The sequence below is a fragment of the Mytilus edulis genome, chromosome 11 (assembly GCF_963676685.1).
Source record: "Mytilus edulis chromosome 11, xbMytEdul2.2, whole genome shotgun sequence".
In the NCBI taxonomy this organism is placed as follows: Eukaryota; Metazoa; Mollusca; class Bivalvia; order Mytilida; family Mytilidae; genus Mytilus; species Mytilus edulis.
Genome location: NC_092354.1, coordinates 29917344 through 29924202, shown reverse-complemented (window position 1 = coordinate 29924202; position 6859 = coordinate 29917344).

Genomic DNA, 6859 nt, shown 5'->3' with positions numbered 1-6859 from the left:
TTTGTCTATGTATGTTCTTGTTTCTAGTTTTTGAAATTTCATCAATTACCTGAATTATGTCAGTTCTCTTTATCTTAAAATAAAGGTCAACATGTTCTTCGTCAGATGTTGGTTTACTCACACTGATGAGCCCAGCACATCCGAAAAGGCGATCGTAATGCATATTTCAAACTGCTGTTGATTCGGGAGGTCGAAGAACAGAGTTTTTTGCCTTGATATTAAGGGAAATGAATTGATTGATTGTTGGTTGTTTAACGTCCAGTGGCAAATATTTCATGCATATTCAGGACAAGAACAAGTTCACAATAAATACAATAGGTAGGTTGATACAATAGAGGCCATCTGGGATAATGGTCGGAGAAATTTGGACAGCCACAAAAAAAGGAGGGTATATTGTTTTGGACAGAAATTTTCCATTTCAACAAAACCCCTCAAAGAGTTGTTGCAAGGGTTCTTAACGTGCAAGAACGTGGCACTATCTTTACACGGCAAGCGTTTTACTGCCGGTCGGGAGAAGACCAAGTGACCATATTTCTACACCCCAGTCACCCTTGGGGAAAGGGAAATAAAAGAAAAGTACTTTTCACCACTACGAGAATGGTCCAGACTATACTGTTATTGAAAAATATTTGGTAATTATATTACTTGAAATTGAATGTAAATTTATAATTTCTGTTAACTAGATTTTGTAATTTTCTGCTGAAAAAAACTTTTTTTTTTACCAAAACTATTTGTGCAAAGGAAAAGGTCATGTAAGACCCACTTTTAGCTCCATAAATTATAAATTTCTAAAAATTCGATGAAAGTTTACTTGAAATTAGTAATTGTTTAGTAAAATGATGACATTTAAATAACCAGAACTGGTTTTGTCGATGGTCTGCACACTGTAGTAAAGTTCTGGTTTTTTGACATTTTTACTGACTTTCAATAGAGTAGCCCAATTCGAGAGCCTACAACGACCCAATTGGTGAACATTTTTACTTTAAATTAATCAAATCCAATGTAATAGACATTTAAGTCTAAGAAAATTGACGGAAATCTTTTTTTGGTGGATGTATTCAACCTGGCAATCATATCTGTATCGTGTGCACAATAACCCTTAAGGTGTATTGGGCGTTGAAGTTCTGTATGTTGGCCTTAGCCTGACGTTTGTCTAACTTTGATGGAATGCACGCTACGAAGGAAAAAAGTATCTTTAATGTATTTGAGATGCACCCCAGTCGTATGTGGGACGATATTTCGTGCTTTCGGCGTGTCTTGGTAGTTTTACAATGGGATGTTTGTTGCGTAATTTGTGCTTTTTTTTTATTGTATTGAAGGATATTTTTTTTTCAAATCAGACCAAGATTAAAATACGCCTCATTTTCAAAATGAATTGTTTGTGAAAATCCAACCGAAGGATTATCTTAGAATGAAAATGAAAATCTAAATCCTAGCTGGACAAAACGAGAACTAAACTGACCCGATTTTCTCAAACTTTCTTTCAGAATTGACTAAAAAAGAGAAAGATTTCTTGTTCTTTCTTAACTTTACAATATAAGACATATGAACCAAAGACGCAAAGAACAGTCAACAGCATGGGTGAAAGGACTTCCAGTTCCATAAGTAGTCCGCAAGATTATTATTTTCATATATAAATATTATGACTCCTTACCATTCTCCATACATACATCTCTAAATTTATTTGATATCTGTACGTTTCTTTAACCAACGTTTTTTTTTTTCTACCTGTCCTGTTGTTTGTTGGTGTATTACATCAGACATCTCTAATACTTTTTCTCTGGTCGGTTTAACTACATAATATTTGTCAGCAGTTGTTGCTAGATGGTTCATATGATCGGCAAGTTTCTCTCGCAACTCAGGGTGAGACTCTCTGATTGACGTTGATACCGACTTCCTTAATTTTGTTGCCGTCAGTTTTTCGGAATCTCCTTTTCCCATAAATGCTGCATCCCCCTTAGCTTTCAACCGCGACCCGGAACCTCGTTCTATTTGTGCCATGTGATGAAAATTCTTTCATCCTGTCCGATTCGTCTGAAAATTTCTGGGCATATAGGTCTTTACCTGATCAACAATTGTACCCCATGTCAGATTTTCTCTAAGTGCGTTGGTTTCAAAGATATAAGCCAAAATATACGTATGCGAAAATAAAACTATCGCGAATATTTAACTGGAAAATATGGGGTTTCTACCTATACCGAAGCATAGTCATAAACAAAATCTACTCAAAGCACATGATCGGAAAAAAGTATATGTCGATGGACAAATGTATACCAACAACTTTTTAATGGACACTACTTTACATTTGATTCTTAAAGTTAATGTACAAAGACATTTGGTAATAAAATATTTATTAATTATAATGACAAATGAATTTAAAAAAAAAATTATCAAGTTTTTTCCTTTTTATACGAGAAATTTTGCCACTTGGTCTGCATACTAATCTTGAAACTTTTCTCTTAAAATATCTTTATACACTTTGTTGACACGTAAATCAAGGGGCTGTAACTGGTCTGTACCTCCAGCTACTTTAATGTTCGCTCTGTGTAGAACGTCTATGAGCACTAAACACATCAAATATCGGTTAAGCAGGCTGTTTTAAGGGTAAACCAAGTTCATCACGTTTATCCGTTGCATACGGCACTAGCAAATGTTCTATATAATGTTACATAGTGTCAGTATTGCTCCAACGATTTTCCGAATGATATATATAACATGACTTAGGAAACCCATATTTAGGATGACATTGTTCAGTTGTCCCAGCATAAATAATCTGTGGAAGAAGAACACCAGACTTATATATTGTTAACAACGCAGTGATTTGACGTTTATCGTTTATGCCAAAAATATTAAATATTGAAAACAACACGTTATTAATTTCTTGCGTCCTAAGCGCTGTTCTGGATTTACCTATTAACATGCTTACTGCCTTTAGCGTCCATTGTCAAGTTACCACCGGGAATAAGATTTACACCAGTTTGGTCCCAATGGAAAATTAAATCGTCTGGAATATTATTTTCCTCGACACATTTTTCAATTCTATCAATGTAATCCTGTTTTGTTTTTTTGAAGTCTTCTGGTTGGGACCTTGCTGACTTCGTTCGTTATATCCCAAACGATGTAACACAGATTCAGTCCAAGTCTTCGTTAAATCTAAGTTTTCTAAGAGTTCAGAATCATGACATTTGATAATGCCTTTAGTAGACGAAAGAACTATTTGATTAATAACTATCCCACCGAATTCTCGAATGCTTTTTAAGTAATCTAACAATTCTGCATCGTACTTCCCAAGAAGAAGAGGTCTACCACGATCTTTTAAAGGAAGGTCAGCTGCATTTTCAAATTGTTTATGTAATCCACGTCTCATATATAAAGATTTTATACTCCGAATTGTTGATTCATTGACAGGACTTCCAAGATCAGTTGTAAATTTCCTTGCAGTATTTTGAACTCCATTTTCAATAGCATATTTTGCCATTTTAGCAATGTTATGTTTTTAATTGAAGGACATGCTAGTATAATAGGCTTAAAAACAGGCAAGGTAATTGATTATGCATACAGAAGTAGAAGCTGCAGAGTTTGTGAGGTTCATGAGAAGAGAAAGGAAACCGTCTCTGCTCATGATTGCTGCCGTAATTGGAAGGGTACCAGCAAAGTAATGGAACCACACATGGCGGTGGAAATGACACACAAATTAAACGATTCAGGGTGCCAAATCAAGGTTCCTCATGCAGATAATGATTCCACTACCACATCAAGGCTCAAAGTCTATTGTGAAGACCTTGAAAAGAAAGATGATCAAAACCACGTGAAAAAGAGATTCTCTAAGAAATTGTACGAGCTTTCCAAGAAGTATAAGGAACTGAAACATCCTGATGTCTTCCCTTTTCTTGTCAGATGTTTCATGTATGCCATCAAGGAAAATGAAGGAGTAACAAATGAATTGAGAGTGGGTCTAAACAGAATAGTTCCCCATGTTTCAGGAGACCACTCTATGCACAGATGTTGAATGGTGAACCTACAAAGATGACCCTGTAAATATTAAGTAAGACATCTTTAATTTGACTAATCTGATTAACATAATGCTATTTCTAATTATCATCAAAATTTTGCATTCTTTCAATGATCACTTTTCCTGACTCTTACTGTAAGAAATTTTATATAAAGGATTGTACTTGTAACCATAAGTTGATGATGGTTGCCTCTGTTGAGCTAGAAAAGTCCTATCATATCTATTCATATCTTCCCCCAAACTCCTATACTAACATGGACAAATGTTAGTTCTAGAATTGCAGTTTCTGACTTCTTGTTTTGTTTTTGGGTTTCAGTGTTGAACATGCTTTGCAGTAATATATATCAGTTATCTTATTGACAATTTAATAAGACACTGTTGCCCACTATGATCATGGCACATTTTAAAAATACTGTTGACTCTGTCTTTTGTATATACACGAGTGTTGGTAACCCGACCAGTAGCTTTGTCCTCATTATATACATATGTTCATCTCCAACTATGAATTGTTTGGATGTGATTTCTCGAACTCTTCTTTTTTTCTGCATCATTTGTTTCATTTGGATATTTTTTTCAAGGATGCATTTTCCTATATACTAGTATTCCACAGGATTTATATTTGATGTTTACACATTTCATCCTTGTATCCTCAATGTTATGCTTGTTTTATGATGTACTTGAATGATAACTTTTAACTCATAAATTTACTTTCCTTTTCAACTAACCTGTAAGATAGTGATTCCCGATCTTGACACAGCCTTCAATACAGATATTTTTGTAATAAAATTTGAAACACAAGTTACTCACTTGATTTTCTATGATGTGCTAGTGTTTATTTTTTACAAAAAGTTCTAAACATTCTGTAAATTCCAAAACACCTCGTGCTGAGTCACTAACATCGAGCTCATCCTGAAAGGTGTACATGATTTTGGCCATATTTATATATGTTTTAACTAATTTATAAACTTGATTTAAGGAAATCAATGCTAGCACTGCATGCAATAATCCCATATCTATCAGTCAACAAATTGACAAAAATGAGAGTACAAGGATAAAGACTCTGGATTTTCTATAAACATCTTGATTTATTAGCCACAAAGTCCTCTGTTTCTATTAAAAGCCAAGGAACAGTAAAAAATGATGCTGTACATCAAGTTTCCCCTTTGAATATGTACAAAACGACCTATTTCTATTATTCATTATATCTGAAGTTTTGATACAATTGAAGTTTGAAAAGTTCGTACAAAAATGGCTACAGAAGGGTACATACACCTTAAATTCATATTTTGATTTTTTATTATTAGTTTCTTGAAATATTTAGACAGTGTGTATGCAGTATCTAGATTATTGGAACTACACACATACTGTATGCTCGCCTCTTTGTGCTTATATTAAGGTAAGGTTTGCGTTCACAGGGAGACAACTCGAATTCAAATAGTTGAATAACGCTGATTCACTTGAGCGTTTGAAATCAGCGAAATTTACCTTGTTAATGCAAACTTAATTTGCAAACATTCTACCTATCGTCTGCAAAATGTTGAGAAGTAAAACAGGAAAATTTCAATCGAAAAAGTCATTTGTTAAGCAATTCAAAGCTCAAGAGTCCAAAAGAAATATATCAGTAAGTCATCCTGTTGATGAACTACGTGCATACCAACACCTATCCAGTTTTCTCAGACTCAGATCTTGAACTTGGTGCAAGCTGTACCATTGACCCTTCTCTAAATGATGACTGGAAGACAGGTAGACGGGTAATCGAGCTTCAAGCCTTAGCCCAACAGATGTTTTGCACCTCGTGTGATGCTCGACTACACTTGACCGACATTGAGAGTGAGAGACGATATGGCTTAGGCAGCATACTTTTTATACGGTGTCAGAACAGTGTGTGTAGTTCATTAAACGACGTTAAAACAGGAAAGAGAAACAACGGAACCTTTGACATCAATTCAAAATTAGCACTAGGTAATTACAATGTTTTTTGTACATACGTTTAAATACTATTTATAAAAAAAAAATGAAATGAAAGGGAACAACTATGTATTAAAGTTTAAACCTATGGATGGGATGGATAGGGATTGAACTGAAGACTTGCAGCTGTAGCCCACAGCTTAAATTGTGTATGCAAAATATATATTCCTACATAAGAAATGGAATCTGGGTCCATTCTCCCTGATTCACGTTCGCCCTAGTATGTACCTGTTTGCCCAGGGTACATTCGCCCTTTTATTTTTTTCTAATTATTGTCTCTTCCTGAAACTACTATAGTTGTCTCAGTCTATTCACATGTAGTCTGAGATTACTCTGACGTCCAACGGCTGTTTTGTCTCGGACTATTCGCATGATTTTAAGAATTTGAACAAACTATGTTAAAAGTTTGTTGAAAAATTGACAGAATATTTATATGCCATAATCAATTTATCATTTTCCCTTTGATTGACGCAGAGTAGAATACTGGAATACAATGTATTTATCTTCATATTGTTTTTTGTTAACAAAATAACTGTATTCATTAAATCACAAACGCATGCAGTATAACTGAGACTAGTCTCATAGTATAATAATAAATGAACTTGTAAATCCATTTCGTGATTTACTTTTCGTACATCATTGTTTTCATTAGTTTCAAGCTGAATATTTTATCAAATCAAAACAAAACGTTTGTTTTTATTATTAATCCATCAACTGAAAAAACAAGGATCACAATAATCAGTGATCCGAATTATTAAACAATTACTGATCCAAAACAAGCAATAAACTGAATGTATCTGAATAAGTTTATTCAACTTCAATGCCCTGAATATTGATAATTTTTTAGTAGGGCAAATGGACGCTATGGGCGAACAATCC